This window comes from Equus przewalskii, chromosome 12, assembly GCF_037783145.1.
Source record: "Equus przewalskii isolate Varuska chromosome 12, EquPr2, whole genome shotgun sequence".
Taxonomy (NCBI): domain Eukaryota; kingdom Metazoa; phylum Chordata; class Mammalia; order Perissodactyla; family Equidae; genus Equus; species Equus przewalskii.
In genome coordinates, this window is record NC_091842.1 from 25,175,788 (window position 1) to 25,197,633 (window position 21,846).

Genomic DNA, 21,846 nt, shown 5'->3' on the forward strand with positions numbered 1-21,846 from the left:
ACCTGGTGTCTGAAGGTGGACTCTGCTGCACCTGTTCCCGCATTTGATCAGTTTGTTGCCTATGAGTGACAATTGCTTTCTAAAGCACAATACTGAGGATGATTTTAAATAATCTGCCCATGTTCCCATTATCTGAACTGTACCCTTATACATATCATCCAATGCTAGAAGATGCATTACACGTGGTTACATAAGTACAGTAGGATCAAAGCGATTGCTACATTGTTTCCTTATTTATTATCGAATGCCTGCCAGCTTCTCAGCTGATAGAATTCCCTTACCTATTCTCAGTATCTCTCTAATTTATCCTGCAATGAGCATCTTTCATCATACAGCTCGATTCTTCTTTTCCTTACATCTTGATGGTATTTCTCAGGGCTACAACAAGGGGGTCTCTTAAATGGCGTGCTCATATTTATTGATGCGATTCATCTGACACCAAACTGCTTCCCCAAGGTTTACAACAGTTTATGCCACCTCCAGAGACATTTTTGTGAACCACGTTTCCACACAGTCTGGCCAGCATTGGGGATCAGGAAACTTTTAGTAACTCAATGTTAAGTTAATGTTTAAACTTAGCATTTGTAAAACTTAACATTTTTCCTTCTCGTGTGAAATCTCTATACAAATGTCTTCTGAACAATTGTTTATATTTGTGTATGAATTGGGTCTAAACATTGTACAAAAGTGAAAAAAAAATCCAACAGGGGTTTTATGAGTAGCCTGTATTTAGGAGCTGAACTCACTTGTAGTTGTCTGGTTTTTCTGCAGCCGATTTCAATTTCTTCTCTGCCGCTGAGAGCTGCTTCTCTCTTTCCACTCGCTCATGTCTTTCATTGTCAGCTCCTTGAGAGGGGAAAGAAATATGCATTTTCCAGTAGTGCATGTGACATTCCGCCTTTCTTCCCTCCCAGAAATCTAAATGGTAGGATTCAAATGTCCCTTCCCATTTTTCCCTACAAATGCGTGGATTGACAAATATAGTCAGAGGAAAGAAGTGAAGCTCCCCATTAGGGGAGGAAGAAAAACCAAACTCTGGACTGCTGGCAAGTCTTTGGAGATTCTGAGCTTCTCCTCCCAGCTGTGTATTCCTAGTCATTAGTAAGTAACTAAACAAATATAAAAAGCACATATGAGATGCACCACGTGCCCTCCCACACTCGGTCTCTTGTGACTGGGACAGCATAAGCTCATTTTCTTTCAATGTGGAAACCAGGCCTGACCAGCTCATCACAACTAAACACAGGATGAACCAGGGGTTCATGACTTGTCTGATTTCTCCCAGGGAAAGTCCAGAGGCCATGACACAGTCGTGGCTCCTCCCTGGACATGGTGTCATAACATTGGACAGTTAACTACTGGACATTTCTACAGTTCAAGAGTGGAACTCCGGCCACCTGCTTCAAAGATCCTAGTTGGGAGAATGGAAACTATGCTGAATGAAAAATGATCTGAATTGTTACAGTCAGGGTGTTATCCGGAAACAATTGGAAAACCTTCAAATTGAGGCTATGGATCTACTTTAACAAGTAGATTGATTTCACTAACAAGTACTTCGATTTCATTGACAGTGAAGGCAGCAAAGAGCAATGGCTTAAGGCAGATTTGTTGTGTTGCCTTTGAACTACTTTCTTCAAGGTTCTGATTCAAAAGATTCTTAGAACCAGAGGCACTCACAACTAGAACAGACAACTATGTACTGGGGAGCTTTGGGGAGAAGAAGAAAGAAAACAACAAAAAAAGATTGCAACAGTTGTTAGCTCAGATGCCTATCTTAAAAAAAAATAGATTCTCAACTTGATATTGGATTTTCTATGGGTCACGCACAAAATTAAAAGAGCCCTAGCAAACAGGGACAAAAACACTAAGGAGAGAAAGTTGATGCATTTGTTTCTGGCCACCCAGGCAATCTTTCAGCAAATGCTTTCTGGACTGGCTGTAGAGTAGTAGGTGCATTGTAAGGTGCTGAGGACACAGAGGGAAGCAAGGTACTCTCCACCCTGAAACATCTCATATTCAATGCAAACATGATGCCAGTGAGCACAAAGCACCCCTACCCCAGGCTTGGGAAGGGATAACACAAACCTGAGTCTTAAGGGAATATAAGAAAAGTTTTGCTTTTGAACATGGATGAGTGGGTCTGAAGTCCCTCATCTTCCCCTGAGAACATTAGGAAACACTGGCCAAAATATGAAATTCATGATAGAATGCACCAAATTGCTAATACGCCAGTAGAGAAACACGAGGCTGGGGCCGGACTGGTGGCGTGGTGGTTAAGTTTGCGTGCTCTGCTTCAGCAGCCTGGGGTTTGCAGGTTCAGATAGTGGGTGCAGACCTAGCACCGCTCATCAGGCCACGCTGTGGCACATCCCATATAAAATAGAGGAAGATTGGCACAGATTTTAGCTCAGCAACAATCTTCCTCAAGCAAAAAGAGGAGGATTGGCAACAGATGTTAGTTCAGGGCTAATCTTCACACACACACACAAAAAACCATGAGGCCAAGATGGAGAAGGAAGCCCTAGATTAAGGTCAGCCTGGCATTTGGGGTCACTTTTCCCAGGATTTACCAACTAATTCCAGCGGAGACTACTGAGATGCAAAGAAGCTGAGGGGCATTTGCACACATCCACGGGCACAGAAGTAAAACAACTGGAGTTCACGGTCACTAAATGAAGGTCATCCCTAGAAAAACCTGCAGGCCCTAGCTGGGTCCCAGGAGATTACACACGAAGAACAAAGGTGGACAGAAAACACACTGGCCTTAGGAGGGATTAAGCCTTCAGTGAATGGTCTCAATTGCTAACTGGATGAATAGGATTCAGTACTGCTGGCGTCCCTGATCACCTGCCAGATGTAAACTCCCGTCTTTTCTGCAGCAAGATACCATCATACGAGGGCTCAATTTTTCTCTAAATGTTTTCTACCCAATGTCTAGAATTTAATAAAAAATGATAGACATACAGCAGGTCATGACAATATGACGGGATTGAAACCTAGAGTACAATGTAAATGCACCCAGAGGGTTCCAGACAATGAAGTGATTAAAGCTGGTGCCAATACTCCGTCCAATCTGAAATTCATTACAAATAAGAATCTCTGATAACCAGTGAGAATGGAAAAAAAGAAGAAGCAGATTACAAAAATCAAGGCAGAAAGGAGAAACACATTTCTCTATAGAATGAATATGGCAAAAATATGGTGGCAAATATTCTTAAAAAATTATAATTATCTAGATTGTTCCCCACATTCACTAACACAACAGTATTTGTAACAATCAACACATGAATACTCTTCTGTGACCATCTTTCTTTGTCCGCAGATTTCATCAAAAATGCCTATGTTGTTCTTTAGCATTTTTAATTTGATTTCTCTGCCTCTTTAACAGATCCCAATGCCTCACAGTTGTCTCCTAGTTTCTTTCTCCTTTCTAAATTTTCCTTGTGTGTGTACACATGTTCCCAAGAACATGGCTGTGGTGGGGAGAGGAGAAAGGAGAGAATCTTGAGGGCAAGAAGCCATCTTTTACCTTCCCAGTGCAAACTCGTTTTTACTATACGGGATTTTCTTCCCCACAAGAACAAACCTTTCAGGGTACATTTATTAAGTATTGAGCCTCTCTGCTTGGAATCCTTGAATTCTGCACTCAGATCTCCTGCCTTTAAGACAGATTTGAGAAAAGATATTCAAGAAGTAATGATTATACAACAATGTAAACATACTTACTGCTAAAATGTACACTTAATGGTTTAGATGGTAAATTTTATGTGTATTTTACCTCAATTAAAAATAAGAAAATTAAAAAGGAAGTAATGATGTTTCATCCTCTGATTTATATAATCTATGGAAGTAATTTTTTGTTATCTGCTCCTTCTTGATCTTAAGCTGAGCATTTTCCTTCTGTACATGCTGTTCTTCAGACTTCAATTTTGCTTTCTGACATGAACTTCATTAAGGGGGATTCAAACCTAAAGCCAAACACTCTCACCAATGACTTAGTTCCCAAGAAGAAAAATCCCTAAGTTGGTAACATACAAATTGAATATTCTAAGACATGACATATTTGTTCTTCATCAAAGCTAAGGTATACAATGAAAATCCTGCAGCAAATATAGGTAATTTACTTCTGAAATTCCTGAGGTGTTCATTGAAATGTCACCTTTTAAGTGCTCTGTAGTTTTTTCTTTTCCACTATGTGCATGTAGAATAGAAACAAAACATGTACTGGATTTCAATAGAAACACTGGTCGATATGCTAAAAAGAAGAAATGCCAGCAAAACATACCCCACGTCAGCCCCTGTATCATTAAAAGCTGTTTGAGCCAAGGAGAAAAGTCAAACAGATAAAGAAATGAGGAACTAAGAGAATAGTTGAAGTCACAAGTATTTCATGGGCACTCCAACTTTCTGCAATGGGATACTTGACTGGGCAACAAGGTGAAAGCAAAGAAGGTCCAGAATCTTGAAGCCAAACAGCTCAGATGAACAGCTTGTCTTAGTGGAAGGTAAATATTGTCACTAGACTCACTTTGAAAATTCTCTGCTCTGCATTAAGTGGGATAGGCCTGTTCAACATGGCTAGAAATTTCTAGTACACTTTCTTACAATTTCTTAGTTCTATGTTTCTTACCCTTTGTTATTCTTTTTTGAGGATGATTAGCCTTGCGCTAACATCTGTGCCCATCCTTCTCTATTTTATACGTGGGATGCTGCCACAGCATGGCTCCATAAGCCGTGTGTAGGTCTGTGCCCAGGATCCGAACTGATGAACCCCAGGCTGCTGACACAGAGCATGGAAACTTAACCACTGCACCACCAGGCTGGCTCCAGTTCTACATTTCTTACAGGGAAGGGAGTGCTGAATGATACAAAAAATTAACCCAGGGCTGGCCCAGTGGCACAGCGGTTAAGTTCCCACATTCCACTTCTTGGCAGCCCGCGTTTCGCTGGTTTGCATCCTGGGTGCAGACATGGCACTGCTTGGCAAAAAGCCATGCTGTGGTGGGCATCCCACATATAAAGTAGAGGAAGATGGGCACGGATGTTAGCTCAGGGCAAGTCTTCCTCAGCAAAAAGAGGAGGATTGGCAGTAGTTAGCTCAGAGCTAATCTTCCTCAAAAAAAAAAAAAAATCAACCCAGGATTGTGAAAACAAAAAAATATTCATCCTAAATCCCAAATAAAAAAAGGCATTGTGGTGTTAGTACTTAAAACAGCAGTGGACAGCATGGAAGAATGCAGGGCTCAACTCACCCAGTGAACAAAAAGGCTCAAAGGTCAAATTATGGTCATAACTTAGTAGCAAAACTCTCACCAAGTCCCGATTCTTGATGTTCCGACCTCTCTCGGATTGCAACTTAGCCTGTATACTTTGAATGATGTTGTTAACAATTTCAGTAGTGCTTTCAAGTGTTTTTATGTTTTTCTTCAACAAAACATATAGAGATTAGTAATATTTACTCATTACTTTTACTTATGTTTTTAGAGTGTAATCTAGGAAAAAGAAGAGATTTTTACCTTAAATTTATGTGCTTCAGAGAGAACCTTGTTTTGCCTCTTGTTTTCTTGAGCACGTTTCTTTGCTTCATTGATCTATACAAATATGTAATAATGGGTTCAGAATTCAAAAATATTAGTTATAGTGATGGTGAAACCTATCTCCCATGGGTGAGTCCTTACAGAAATTAAAAAAGCAGTACCTTCCATATAAGATGCTTGCTTTGAATTTAGACCGTTATACAACGTAATGAAATGGGACACTAGGATGAAAGAAGAGAGCAAAATAAGTGAACTAGAAGAAAGTGGAAGTACTTCAAGGTGAAGCCATGAAAATAAAAATTAAAGGATGATTATACCTTCTCTTCACAAATGGATATTTTTTCAACAAGTTGTGGGTTTTCCTTCACGTAATTCTTAATCTTCTCAGAAATGTGATGTAAATTAACTAAAAAGAGATTTTCAAAGTTTCTAAGATTATTACCAAAACCAATAAAATGGCATTACTCCAGAGTGACGTCAGCAACATGGCAGCATGAGCTCACCCAGGACTCTCTCCCCTCCAAATTACAACCCAAAAGAGTAACTGCTTTCCAACCAAAAAAAAAAATCCTAATAACATAAATCGTCGGAGACCCACAGCAACCAAACGACAGAGGGTGGAGAGGCCAGAGCCCCCCTTGGAGGAGCTGGAATGGGTTAAGAGAGAACTTCGCTCCCTCCCCTAGAGACTGGGATGGCTGCTGTGGGTGCAGGAAGGAGCCGGGGAGGGGCTGTGTGTCCGGGGGATCATGCAGGACTCCCACTGCCCGTGCAGTGGAAACCCTCTAATGGGGGAAAGCTTTCATGTGGGGGAACCCCAGCAAGCCAGGGCCCTGGGTGACCAGAAGGCAAGAGCTGACCCCAATCCAGGTCAGCGCACAAGAGAAAGTGCCCCTCCTCCTCCAACCCATGCTGGGCACCACCATCGTGACTGAAGGCAGAAGGCTCAGAACACGTGGCTTTCAACCCCCATTCAGTGGCGACAGGCTGTAACTGCAACTGATAGCATCATGCACAAAAACCGCTCCTCTACCATCCAGCAATTTATAAAAGCTCCAGTCCAAAAGGAAAACAGTAAAAATACAGAAGTATGTGCTGAGGACTTGGAAATAGGTAAACTAAGTAAAGATGAGTCCACAATAGCTATCATCAAAATACTCAATGAGGTAAAGGGAAATATGGAGAAACAACTCAATGAGTTCTGGAGTTACTTCACAAAACAGATTGAAACTATAAAGAAGAATCAATCAGAAATACTAGAGATGAAAAATACAATGGATCAGATAAAACAGAATACGGATTCCCTGAATGCCCGTGTAGACACTATAGAGGAGCAAATTAGCATAATTGAAGATAGACAGGCTGAATGGCTCCAGACAGAGGAAGAAAGAGAACTAAGAATTAAAGAAACTGAAGAAAATCTCGGAGAAATAGCTGACTCAATGAGAAAATGCAACTTAAGAATATATCAGAATTCCTGAGGGTGTGGAAAAGGAAAATGGAACAGAAAGTGTGCTCAACGAAATAATAGAAGAGAACTTCCCAAATCTAGGGATTGAGAGAGGAATGTGTGTGGAGGAAGCTTTCAGATCTCCTAGATCTGTCAATGTAAAAAGACCTACTGCAAGGCATATAGTAGTAAAAATGGCAAAAATGAATGACAAAGAACGAATGCTCAGGGCAGCAAGGCAGAGGAAAATAACGTACAAAGGAACCCCTAACAGACTTTCAGCAGATTTCTCTACAGAAACCTTACAAGCTAGGAGAGATTGGAGTGACATATTCAAAATTTTAAAGGATAAAAATCTTCAGCCAAGAATACTCTATCCAGCAAAAATATCCTTCAGATATGAGGGAGAAATTAAATCTTTTCCAGACAAACAAAAGCTAAGTGATTTCAGTCACAAGACCTCCACTACAAGAAATCCTCAAGAAGGCTCTCATACCTGAAATAAGAAAAAAAGGGAGAAGGGGGTCACAAAACACAGAGTGCGGAGACAGAATCAGAATAGGATAGCAAATATTCAACTATAGCATTAGGATAAAGGGAAGTAAATCACCAAAGCAAAGACAATCTTATCACTCTAATTACAAACTCACAACACAAGTTGGAATAAGAGATGAAAATAATAATTTAGGAGAAGAGGAGGAAAGGGACTGAAACAGTCTAGGCTAAGTAAGTAAGAGAACAGCAGAAAATGAACTATGTTATACACGAGATTCTGAATACAAACTTCAGGGTAGCCAATAAACTAAAAAACAGAACAGAGACACAAAACATAAATAAGGAAAAATCTAAGAAACCCAGCATAAGAAATTGCAGAAGTCAATGGGTAGGCTAAAACACACAGGATGAGAAACAAAGGAAACACAGGAAAACTGGAAAATGAGCAACAGAATGACAGCATTAAACCCTCATGCATCAATACTCACCCTCAATGTAAACGAATTGAACTCTCCAATAAAAAGACACAGAGTGGCAAAATGGATTAAAGAACAAGATCCAACAATTTGTTGCCTCCAGGAAACACACCTCAGCTCCAAGGACAAACACAGGCTCAGAGTGAAGGGGTGGAAGACAATACTCCAAGCTAATAGCAAACAAAAGAAAGGAGGTGTCACAATACTTATATCAGACAAAACAGACTTCAAGATAAGGCAGGTAAAAAGAGACATAGAGGGCCAATATATAATGACCAAAGGGACACTTCATCAAGAAGAAATAATGCTTATAAATATCTATGCACCCAACACAGGAGCACCAAAGTTCATAAAGCAACTGTTAACAAACCTAAAAGAAGATATCAAAAATAACACAATAATATAGGGGACTTCAACACCCCACTCACATCAATGGACAGATCATCCAGACAGAAAATCAACAAAGAAACAGTGGAGCTAAACAAAAAGCTAGAACAGTTGGATCTAATAGACATATATAGAACACTCCATCCAAAAACAGCAGAATACACATTCTTCTCAAGCGTGCATGGAACATTCTCAAGGATAGACCATATGTTAGGAAACAAGGCAAGCCTCTACAAATTTAAAAAAATTGAAATAATAACAAGCATCTCCTCTGATCATAATGCCATAAAGCTAGAAATTAATTACAAGAAAAAAGCTGAGAAAGGCACAAGGATGTGGAGACTAAACAATATGGTATTGAATAAGCAATGGATCACTGAAGAAATTAAAGAAGAAATAAAAAAATACCTGGAGACAAATGAAAATGGTAACATGCCATACCAACTCATATGGGATGCAGGAAAAGCTGTATTAAGAGGTAAAGTCATTGCAACACAGACACATCTTAACAAACAAGAAAAATCCCAAATCAGCAATCTTAAACTACGCCTAACTAAATTAGAGAAAGAAGAACAAACAAAGCCCAAAGTCAGCAGAAGGAGAGAAATAATACAAATCAGAGCAGAAATAAATGCTATTGAAGCAAAACAAGGTGGTAGAAAGGATCAACGAAACAAAGAGCTGGTTCTTTGAGAAGATAAATAAAATTTACAAACCCCTAGCCAGACTTACAAAGAAAAAAAGAGAGAAAGCTCAAATAAACAAAATCAGAAATGAGCGAGGAGAAATAACAACAGACTCCACAGAAATACAACAGATTATAAGAGAATACTATGAAAAACTATATGCCAGCAAAATGGATAACCTAGAGGAAATGGATAAATTCTTGGACTCCTACAATCTCCCAAAGCTCACTCAAGAAGAAGCAGACAATTTGAACAGACCAAACACAAGGAAAGAGATTGAAACAGCCATCAAAAGCATCCCAAAGAATAAAACCCGAGGACCAGGTGGCTTTCCTGGGGAATTCTACCAAACTTTCAGAGAAGATTTAATAGCTAACCTTTTCCAAAAGGTTAGCCATAAAAATTAGGGGGGATGGAACACTTCCTAACACATTCTATGAGGCCAACATCACGCTGATACCAAAACCTGACAAGGACAGCATGAAAAAGAACTACAGACCAATATCGCTGATGAACATAGATGCAAAAATTCTCAACAAAATTTTGGCAACCAGAATTCAGCAATTCATCAAAAGAATCATACATCATGATCAAGTGGGATTCATACCAGGGACACAGGGATGGTTCAACATCTGCAAATCAATCAACGTGATACACCACATCAACAAACTGAGGAATAAAAACCACATGGTCATCTCAGTAGATGCAGAGAAAGCATTCGACAAGATCCAACAGCCATTTATGATAAAAACTCTGAACAAAATGGAGATAGAAGGGAACTACCTCAACATAATAAAGGCCATATATGACAAACCCACAGCCAACATCATACTCAATGGGCAAAAACTGAGCGCCATCCCCCTGAGAACAGGAACAAGACAAGGATGCCCTCTATCACCACTCTTATTCAACATAGTACTGGAGGTCCTGGCCAGAGCAATCAGGCAAGAAAAAGGAATAAAAGGCATCCAAATGGGGGGGAAGAAGTGAAACTCTCGATGTTTGCAGATGACATGATCTTATATATAGAAAATCCCAAAGAATCCATTGGAAAACTTTTAGAAGTAATCAACAATTACAGCAAAATTTCAGGGTATAAAATCAATTTACATAAATCAGTAGCATTTCTATACTCTAATAATGAACTAACAGAAAAAGAACTCAAGAACACAATACCATTCACAATCGCAACAAAAAGCATAAAATACCTTGGGATGAATTTAACGAAGTGAAAGACCTATACAATGAAAATTACAAGGCTTTTCTGAAACAAATGGATGATGACATAAAAAGATGGAGAGACATTCCATGCACATGGATTGGAAGAATAAACATAGTTAAAATGTCCATTCTACCTAAAGCAATCTACAGATTCAATGCTATCCCAATCAGAATCCCAATGACATTCTTTACAGAAATAGAACAAAGAATCCTAAAATTCATATGGGGCAACAAAAGACCCCGAATTTCTAAAGCAATCCTGAGAAAAAAGAACAAAACGGGAGGCATCACAATCCCTGACTTCAAAACATACTACAAAGCTACAGTAATCAAAACAGCATGGTACTGGTACAAAAACAGGTGCACATCAATGGAACAGAATTGAAAGCCCAGAAATAAAACCACACATCTATGGACAGCTAATCTTCAACAAAGGAGCTGAGGGCCTACAATGGAGAAAAGAAAGTCTTTTCAACAAATGGTGCTGGGAAAACTGGAAAGCCACATGTAAAAGAATGAAAATTGACTATTCTTTTTCACCATTCACCAAAATAAACTCAAAAAGGATCAAAGACCTAAAGCTGAGACCTGAAACCAGAAGGCTTCTAAAAGAAAATGTAGGCAGTACACTCTTTGACATCAGTATTAAAAGGATATTTTTGGACACCACGTCTTCTCAGACAAGGGAAACAATAGAAAGAATAAACAAATGGGACTTCATCAGACTAAAGAGCTTCTTCAAGGCAAGGGAAAACAGGATTGAAACAAAAAAACAACCCACTAACTGGGAAAAAATATTTGCAAGTAATACATCCGACAAAGGCTTAATATCCATAATATATAAAGAACTCACACAACTCAACAACAAAAAATTAAACAACCCGATCAAAAAATGGGCTGGAGACATGAACAGACATTTCTCCAAAGAAGATATACGGATGGCCAATAGGCACATGAAAAGATGTTCATCATCGCTGATCATCAGGGAAATGCAAATCAAAACTACACTAAGCTATCACCTTACACCCATTAGAACGACAAAAATAACTAAAACAAATAGTAACAAATGTTGGAGAGGTTGTGGAGAAAAAGGAACCCTCATACACTGCTGGTGGGAATGCAAACTGGTGCAGCCACTATGGAAAACAGTATGGAGAGTCCTCAAAAAATTAAAAATAGAACTACCATATGATCCAGCTATTCCACCACTGGGTGTCTATCCAGAGAGCTTGAAGTCAGCAATTCCAAAAGTCTTATGCACCTCAATGTTTATTGCAGCATCATTTACAATAGCCAAGACATGGAAGCAATCTAAGTGCCCATCAACAGATGACTGGATAAAGAAGATGTAGGGGGCTGGCCCTGTGGCCGAGTGGTTAAGTTCGTGCACTCCGCTGCAGGCGGCCCAGTGTTTCATTGGTTCGAATCCTGCGTGTGGACATGGCACTGCTCATCAAGCCATGCTGAGGTGGCATCCCACATGCCACAACTAGAAGGACCCACAACGAAGAATATACAACTATGTACCAGGGGGCTTTGCGGAGAAAAAGGAAAAAAATAAAATCTTAAAAAAAAAAGAAGAAGATGTGGTATGTATATACAATGGAATACTACTCAGCCATAAAAAAGAACAAAATCGTCCCGTTTGCAACAACACGGGTGGACCTTGAGGGAATTAGGTTAAGTGAAATAAGCCAGATAGAGAAGGACAATCTCTGTATGACTCCACTCATATGAGGAATTTAAACCTGTGGACAAAGAGAACAGATTAGTGGCTACCAGGGGAAGGGGGGGGTGAGCACAAAGGGTGAAGGGTTGCACCTACAACACGACTGAGAGACAATAACATACAACTGAAATTTCACAAGATTCTAACCTATCATTAACTCAATAAAAAATTTTTTAAAAAATGGAAATAATTGTTAACAACATTACCACAAAGAAAGCTCCAGGCCCAAGCACTTTTACTGTAAATCTTATCAACCATTTACAGAAGAAATAATACCAAACTTACAAAAAGTCTTTCAGAAATTGATACCGAAACTTTTAATCTCATGTTCGTGTGCCCATTCACAGTAAGCCAATCCCTGAGACACAGGTGCTTGGAGATTTAGAAAGGTTTATTAGAACTAACCAAAACAAGAAGGTGGGAGGACAAGTTCTCTCAAATCCACTTTAACAAGAGAGGAGAGGAGGGGGTTTTACAGAGCTAAGGCGCTTGGCAGGAGAAGTTTCAGAGAAACAAAGGGGAAATTTGTGTTTCTTTCACTCCCAATAAGCCGCCGGGCAATCTGCCTTCTGGGCCCTCAACAGCAGCTGGGGGCTGGTTGTCTGATGATCCCTGAAGGCATTCTTTTTCTCCTGTAAAACAAGCTCATAAATCCTTGTGACCCTTGAGTCACCCCTCAGGTTAAACAGGAAAACAGCGAATTGACAAGATTAACTTCTTTTCATAACAAGGTCAAAAGGTAAACTTACTGAATATTTACAATAACCCTCAGGTACCCGGCTTCAAAAGTAGAGGAGGAGGTAACACGGGATATTTTTTAAGTCCTTGCCAGTGTGACAAGTGAGAAACACTTCATTGTTGGTCTTATTTGTTCTTTGATTACTACATAAGATTGAAATTTCCTTAGGTTTATTAGTCCTTTTCCCATTTTAAATCTGGATGTTTGTCTTTTTCTGATTGAATTTTAAGAGCTTGCTACAAAGTGAAGATATTATTCCTTCAGCTATCAAACATGTTACAAACAGAAGCTACTTTTTAAAACCCCGAACAACGGATTTCATATGACAGCTCTGTGTGCAAGAGGCAAGAACGTGGGGTTGTGCATGGATTATGAAATAAAAAGCCCTCCGTGTGCAGCCCTCCACCTACCTGCTGTGGCCTAAAATACCTACTCACCATTAGAGAACTTTTGACTTAAGGCATTATCTCAAAAGATCAAAAATGTGAGAGGATTGTGCCACTAATCCAGTTAAAAGAATACTCATTCCTCTCTATCAAGAGATCACTTACTAGAGAACGAGCTGGGAGGCTGACAGCAGGGCTGGTGAACACTGGCCCCTCTGGAGCCTCAGGCCTGGGAGTGAAGGAGGGCTGGTTCCCCAGAGGTCACCACACTTTCCCCAGCTTGGCTGTGCACATCTGCAGTCTCAAGTCTCTAAGTTCCAGAATCCTGGAGCCAACTGCTCATCAAAAGTCTCTACGAGGGGCTGGCCCCGTGGCCGAGTGGTTGGTTGTTTCTCTGAAGAGTGGGTCCATACTGAGCCTCACATCACTGTTCCAGAAGTGGGAGTCATGACGGTTTTAAAGAGGGGTTTTAAGCATAATGAAAAGATCCTTCTGGCTGTTGGGTGGAGAAGGGATCAAAGGGAGATCAGAATGTAAGCAGACAGTCAGAAGAAAAATGGATTTGTCCAAAACAGACATAATAGTGACTAACGTGGTGGTGTGGAGGTGGTGAAATGATCAGGGACCATATCTACCTTTTGTTCATCATTGTAATCTCACACCTAGCACATTAGTAGATGCTCAATAAGTATTTGTTGAATGAAAGAAAAAAACTCACTTCCTAGATTTTCAGTAGTGTCCCGAGGCACCAGGAGACATGAGAGGTCTGTTTTGGTGGAAAAGGGAAATAAGTGATAAAGAACCAGAGTGAAAAAACATAAAACCCCACAGCAGAGAAGGAGGCCCTAGGCAGCCAGGTGAGCGGACAGAATGAAGCAAGACAAGCCCTCAAATTGAGAAATATTTCCTTACAGACCAGGGCTCACAGCACTTTTGGCTGAGGCACAATCCATAAAGGGAACTGGAAATGTAATAGGACAAAGGAAAATGTACTATTATAATTCCTCTCAGAGGGACTACAGTGCATGGCTGGAAGTTATTTGGGAGACTGTGTAAGAACCCCAGAAAAGACACACTTGAGCAAAAGCAGGTAGTTGCTAACCACTCACCTAAGGAGAGTGGGTCAGATCAGCTGCCGAGCTTTCCTTCTGGCAAAGCGGGGCGTACAAGTTTGTGGTTCCAGCTGAATTGCTTGAAACAGTAGAGAAGAGGCTGAGCGCTGGCACTGTGTCTTTCTTCTGCATCCTTCCCCCACTGAGCAAACAGCCCACTTCCAAATCAACATTAACAAGTGTACAAAGAATATTGGTTGAGGGCAACCAGAGGGGCTACCTCTTCATGCTTGCTCCCTCTTTCCTTCCATATAAAAGAAAGAGGAAAAAAAAAGAAGGGTGGAAGTCAGGGGATGTATTTGCTTAAAAAAACAAACACAAAATTCCCTTCCCCTGTCTATAAAGTAAGGATGGTAGGGGTCTACCAAATTTCTCCTTGGGAGGAAAATGCGCATGTGAACCAAACAAGAGCAAAAGGAAGGTGCCCAAAGAAAAGCCTACATATACTAATGTTGCCATAGGAGAAATATATTAATTCATTTAAGAAATATTGAGAAAGCTACTACTTGCCAGGCATTAGCCAAAGTGCTAGAGATGGGAGAGTGAACAGAACAGACAAAAATCCCTCCTTTTGTGGAGCTTACATTCCAAGAGAGTGGGGGAGGGTAATCGCATGGCTCAAAAAGCGTTTAACTGTGCCAGTATCCACTCTCCCCATGTCTCGTGATCTGAGCAGCCAGCTGAATACATGAGAAAGGTGGCAAGCCAAAAACCTCCCTCTTGCCTCAACATTTAAGGTAAAGTCTGAAGCAATATGTGTGGTAATCTAACCTATACCATCTGGGGCCCTGAAATGCAGATCGTTCATTTGGCTTAAACTCTTAAATACTGGTTTTTTATTTCCCTTCCTAGGAAACAACAGCCTTTTCTTCTGGCTGCACCTGGGCTCCTGCCCACTGGCCAAGAGAAAGAAGTGGAGTCAATGTTTTGATCACTACATCTGGCATCAAAGGTCCCCTTCATCCCCTTGGGAACTCCTGAAGCTATCACTCTCCCTTAGGCCAATTATTCACCCAGGCCAGAAGGCTCAGCGGGTAGAGCTTGAAGTCAAGGGTAACACCATCCTTCACTCTAACTGGTATATTAGCCCAGAAAATACTGCAATGCATGGTCAGCTATTGTCTTATGCAAGTGCTCTCAGTTCCAAGGGAACAAAGACAGTGACGTCCTACCCTATTTCTTTTATTCCAATAACTATGAGCTGCTGTGTGTCTGTACCTTGTGCATCTCCAGGATCCTGCACAAAGTCTGGTACAAAGTATGTTGATTGGTAAATATTTGAGAAAGAAATGTACCCTAAATAATCATAGGCTTCAACCAAATACGGAAACAAAATCAAAAGCAGGGAGGTCACTTCAACTTACTGTGTTGCCTCATGACTCCTCTGTGATACAGTGCACTACTGGCCAAAATGCCCCAGTCACTGCCCTATTACTGTACGATGAGGCCGAACCTGATTGGCCGTTCTTATGTTAGCAAAGCACAACAGCAAATGACGGGTGATTAACTGCTCATCAAATACCATTTCTCGCTAAAAGAAGCCGGGACTCCTTAGAGAGATGGCTGATTTTAGAACCTAGACAGTAAATGTACAAGATGAACCGGGGACATCTTCTTGTGCCAGAAAGAAAGCAAACTTTCAAAGACTGATGGGGTTTTGTCAAAGTGACACAGAAACCAGTCTGAAGGGGCTCCCATGAGTCACTCTGGGACAACTTGAGCTATAAAAAAAAAAATGACTTCATTAGATTGAAACACTTCGTGTGTGTGTGTGCGCATGTGTATGTATATAAAATTATATATTTATGAGTTTATAACCATACTTTAAAAATTTATTAGTCAAAAAGTTCGTTAGCCACCATTGCAGGTTGCAAGAGCACCAACTCATTATGCTGAAAATCGATGATGACAAAGAGAAAGAACCAACCATTAAAATAAGACTTGGCCTTAAGCAACCGCTTAACCTCTCAGAGTTCCAATTTCCTCATTTATAAAATAATGGTACTAGTAATGTCTCCTTCACAGGATTTTTGTGAGGATTTCATATGGGATCCCAGGAAATTGGAAAGTCCTGTATGCATGTAAAGGATAGCTATTATTACTATGTGGATAGTTTCCAAGTGAAACAGGCCTCTGAGGATGTTTGGACTCCTAGCTTCTGGATTGCTGTGCTTATAAGACCCTGAGGAGTGATTCGACATTCTCAGCCCCTGATCCAAGCAGCTTAACTAAGGGGTTAAGTGTAGATTCTCTGTTCTGACATGATTTGCAATCTCCCCCCTGAAATCTATGTTGGGCTTAATTACTGTGTTCCTCACTCACCAGGTATGGAGTATGCTCCCTAAAGACCCAGCTAATGGTCCAAGCTGCATGTCCATCTACTCCCCGGGGTCTCCTGCATAACAAGGTCCCTGGTGCTTATCATCACTGGAAGAAATCTTGGCCTTTCGAAAGAACCATTAGAGGGCTGGTGGCAAACTAATGGTGGTGACTTATCTTGCCTTCCTAGTTTCAGCAAAAGGGTCCCACGGGACACCTGTATAACCAAGTGAGAAAGCATAGAATACACACTGCCCCTTGTAGGAGGGAGAATTCCGCACTTACAATCCAAATGAAGCATCCAAAGACTTCACAGATGCTCAAAGAGCCAAGCGGATCCCAAGGGACCATGGTTGGATGACCGCCCTAAATTTTGGATGAAAGCGCTAAGAAGAGGGAATAGCTGAGAAGTGGAATTCAGGAGAAGTTTGCCAAGGAATAGGGATTTTTTTTTTTACGACCCTCCTGAGAGAAGATTGAGTACTATCTCACATCCCCAGCTTCTGGTCTGGAGATTGGTGCATAACAAGCATCTAATGAGTGAGGCAGATATCTAGGATTATCTGCCCAGCAACCAACTTCTTGGAATAGCCTATCTCCTCAACTATATTACTATCATGACAGTTTCCATGGTCCTTCTTGACCCCATCCGCACCCTGGCTTCTGTTGACTGGTCTTGTGGTGGGCATTTAATCCAACACAACACTCTTTTCCAGAATTTTTCAAAGTATAAATAAAATAGTCAACCTCTTCAGTGGTAGAGGTCTTAAGATAAAAAACCTAGGGATTGACAAAGGCCCACATTTTCCACCATGCAGAGAAAGCCAATTTTCAGGGAAAGAATATGCAATCAACCCATACAGAGAAACAGAGCCAAGAAATGGAAAGAGAGACTCCTAATGATGTTAAAACCCCTGGTTTTCCTAGGGCCCAGCTGCACCCTCATCTTCCTAGGGTTTGCCTGATCAGTACATTCTTGATTTAGCAAGCTAGTAAGTCTTCTTTTCTCCCCACAAGTTGTATAGATTGGAATTCTGTCACTTACACCCAAAAAGTTCTTGACCAATATAGCATTGGTTCCTCCCAGTTTCATCTGGGCCAGAAACAGAGTTCAGCAGCCAATCGATCTATTTCACCTGTGGAACACCTCCCAACTGCTATGCGCCCCTGGAACCTTCCCTTCCTACACATCCGCTACAGCATCACCAGAGAAACCATCCTAAATAACTCTAATTTGAAAGACATTTCCTGGTTCTCACATGTCCTTCCTCACCACCACCAGGTATGATCATCTATGCCTTCCTTAAACCTGTTCACCTGTCATGTGCAACACTTCAGTGCACTAACTTCTTTACACATCTCTCCCCAACCAGGATGTAATGTCCTCCATGACAGGCGCCATGTCTTATTCATCTGTGACACCTCCTGTCCTAGTGCACAGCCTGAAATATTGTCGTGTTCAGTGATTATTTGCTCCCCTGGCCTGTCTCTGTGTAGAGTTGTTATGGTCCTTATCAGGTTCCTCGACTTTTTGGAGAGGATGTCAATCCAACCCCCGCCTCGGCAGAGTGTCTGGACTTAGCTGCTGTGTTCTAGTTACTTCTCTGCTCCAAAACCTTAACAGAATTTGCTTTTATCAAATTGTATATTGCTGAAATGCTATTGCCTTGGGTACAAAAATTAATCAAAGAGAAACTCATTGCTGAGTTTGGTGTAGAAATGATATTGAAGATGATTTTCACAGTAAGATACAAGGGAAAACTTTACCACTGGTCTAAATATCAGGAAAAAGTGGGATTTTTCTAGGACACTAGTCAGTATTTGTTTTGGACACTGCATGTGCCTGATCATGTTCGCTTCTTCCATCTGGGTGGAAGAAAGCTCTAGCCAAATTTCTGGCACACTTCTAGCAAATGGATACGTCTTTGTGGCATGTGTTTTGTGTACTTACCTCACTCCGGCTTTCATCTTGTTTTTCTACCCTATTACTTATTTACCTTTATTTTTCCCAGCCCCCTTTTTTAAAAGGAAAATATTTTTTATCCCATTTCATTCCTCACAAACCACGACTATTTACTGACGGGCTGTATCCACCTGCTGCGCACTGCACAACTTCTCAACCCTTGAAATCAGGCTGGAAACAGTCCCCACTGTCTCCTCTTCACACCGATTTTCATATGGTGCATTTTTAAAAAAGAGATGTCACCCATTCTTTATTCTATTATCCTGAATATAACTTTAATAATAATTTTTATTTTAGGAAAGTTTTAATTTACAGACAAGTTTCAAGGACAGTACAGAGAATTCAATACCCCTCATCCAGTTTCCCCAGTTGTTAACGTCTGACATTACCACAGCATGTTTGTCACAATTAAGAAACCAACATAGATTTATAGGAACTAAACTCCGCACTTCATTCAGTTCTCACTAGTTTTTCCCTAATGTCCTTTTCTTGTTGTTCCAAGATCCCGTGCAGGACACCGTATTACACTGAATCAATATGTGTCTCCTTACTTAGTTTCTTTGGGTCTGTGACAGTTTCTCAGACTTCCCTTGTTTTTGATGACCTTGACAATTTTGAAGAGCGCTGGTTGAGTATTTTGTAGGATGTTCCTTATTTGGGGGTTTGTCTGATGTTTTTCCTGTGATTGGCCTGGGGTCACTGGTTCTTGGGAGGAAGATCACAGGGGTGAAGTGCCATTCTCGTGGCAGCATGTCAAGGGTGCAGGCTGTTAACTTGACTTACCGCTCACGAAGTTAACCTTGATCACCTGGCTGAGGCAGTGTTCTCAAGCTCTCCCTGCTGTCGAGTTACTCCAGCCCCCCTTTCTGTGCTCTTCTCTTTAGAGCCATATCACTAAGTGCAGCCCACGCTCAAGGGGTAGGAAGTCAAGCTCCACTTCCTTCCAAGGGGATCCAGATAAATTATTTAGAATTTTTATGTCCCATTTATTTATTTATTGAATCATTTGTTTATATCAGTATGGCCTTATAGATATTTTTCATTTTCCTCAGCAACTTTTTAAAGACTGAGCAGGATGATATTTGGAGATATGGACTGACGTTGTTTTGAGTTCCAAAATGTGTCCTGTTTTGAAACCCTTACCAACATCAGTAACCTTGAAAACAAGGTTTTCAATTGAAGAGCCAGGCTTTTTATAAAACGTTGTGTATCTTTGTGGGGTGTGTGTGCGTGTCCAGAAGCTTGGCTATGAATGGCTATCCAAAGACTCTGGATAACTCAGAGCATAAGGTATGGGAAGACAAAATGAATATGTAAAAGCACTTATTCTGCCACAAAGAAGATAAAAGTTAGCTAGAGAGTGAGTAGTGTGGCAGCCTAAGAAGGGACTCTAGGCCACATTTCCCAGGGCTGGACCCCTCCACCCCAACACACACAAACAGTGGGCATTAAATCTGGGGAGCCACAGGACTGAGAAGGCCTGGGCCTCACCGCTGGGGTGAAGCCCACAGGACTGTATATCCCCATATAGAGATGCCTCCCCAGAGAATGCCAACATGCAGCCACCAGGGTCAAAAGGAAATGATGGTATGGAAGAGAAGACCTAAGACATCCCTGGCACCCCAACATAACACAGGAGAGCATCTAAAAGTGTCCCAAGAGGGGTGTGGAAGTGGCTGAGAGGAGGCTGGAAGATTGGGTCTGCCTTGCAGTCAGGGCGATAAAGAGGACCATGTGACCCTGACAGTTGTAGAGCAGAGCATTATGGGGACCCTTCACTGTAGATAAAGCAAGAGAGTGTAGGGATCAAAGATCAGCAAGGGTTGCCCATCTCAGCAGAAGCCACAATGGACGATGTCATGGAACTTTCTAGAAGGATGGAAATGTTCTCTATCTGGGCTGTCCAATATGGTTGGCAGCAGCCACATGAGGCTGCTGACCACTTGAAATGTGGCTAGTGTGACTGAGGAACTAAATTTTTAAATTATATTTAAGTTTAAGAAATTTAAATTTAAAATCTAATATTCAATTCAAATTGGAAAACTTTTATGTAAGTCTGGCACACATTAAGTATGTGAATCTAGTTTTTCAACAGCAAATTTGATGAACTCTTAATGGAGGTCAAACATTTTTGATAAAAATTTAGCATTCAATTTTGGATATGATGCTAATATAAAATACACCATAAATTTAAAAAACTTTTGAAGACATTAATGTGAAATAGCTCATTCATAATTTTTTTTATATTGACTCTATTGAGTCAATATTGAAATGATAATATTTTAGACAGATGGAGTCAGGTAAAATAGGTTGTTAAAATTCATTTCTGGGGGCCGGCCCAGTGGCGCAGTGGTTAAGTACGCATGTTCCGCTTCTCGGCGGCCTGGGATTCGCTGGTTCCGATCCTGGGTGCGGACATGGCACCACTTGGCACGCCATGCTGTGGTAGGCGTCCCACGTGTAACGTAGAGGAAGATGGGCATGGATGTTAGCTCAGGGCCAGTCTTCCTCAGCAAAAAGAGGAGGATTGGCAGTAGTTAGCTCAGGGCTAATTTTCCTTAAAAACAAAATTCATTTCACCTGTTTCTTCTAGTTTTTAAAACGTGGCTGCTAAAAAATTTTAAATTACCTGTGTGGCTCACTTTCTGGTTCTGCAGGACAGCAATGCTATGGAGCAATGGGAGCTATAGAAGGTTATAGAGAGAGGAAAGGCCCAACCCTAGAAAGGGCAGATGAAGCAGAAGGTCTGTAAGAGAAGCAAGAAGCAAACCTCAGAAGGCCCATATGTGTGGGTGGAGGGGCGGGGGGGGGGGGGGGAGCGTCTACATACAAGTCTACAGAGATCATTTGTTGGCTCTGTACTATTTTCCAGGTGCTGTGCCAGGTGCTGCCTTCCTCTTATAAGGACCCTTTTGATTACATCAGGCCCACCCAGATAAACTAAGATAATCTCCCCATCTCAAGATCCTTAACTTAATCTGATCTGCAAAGTCCCTTTTGCCATATAAGGTCACATACTCACAGGTTCTGGAGGTTAGGAGGTGGATATCTTTGGGGGCCCTTTATTCAGCCTACCACACTGGGCTTATCCTTGGACTTCATTTATTAAAGGGTCAAGGAGCCCTCTTCAAGTCTGAGCCCATAAGAGATACTCTCTTCTGGATATCATGTGGGGTACCAATGAATTCTTAAGGTGAAAAGTGCCACTGTCTGATCACTGTCACCAACAAGCAACGTTTAGGCACATACTTTATGAAAGCCAATTCCTGTTGCCAGCAACGGACGTTCACAAGGGTATAGGCAGGCAAAGCCTATGTTCAAACCAGCGAGTGACACTGTCTCAAAA

At 41.1% G+C, this 21,846-nt stretch overlaps 1 protein-coding gene across 1 annotated transcript in view; it reads left to right on the forward strand.

Annotated features, from left to right (window-relative positions):
* LOC139074901 (leucine carboxyl methyltransferase 1-like) overlaps window positions 1-21,846 on the forward strand; it is a 161,791-nt gene that overhangs the window by 38,215 nt on the left and 101,730 nt on the right. The gene's annotated exons all lie outside the window — the stretch shown is intronic.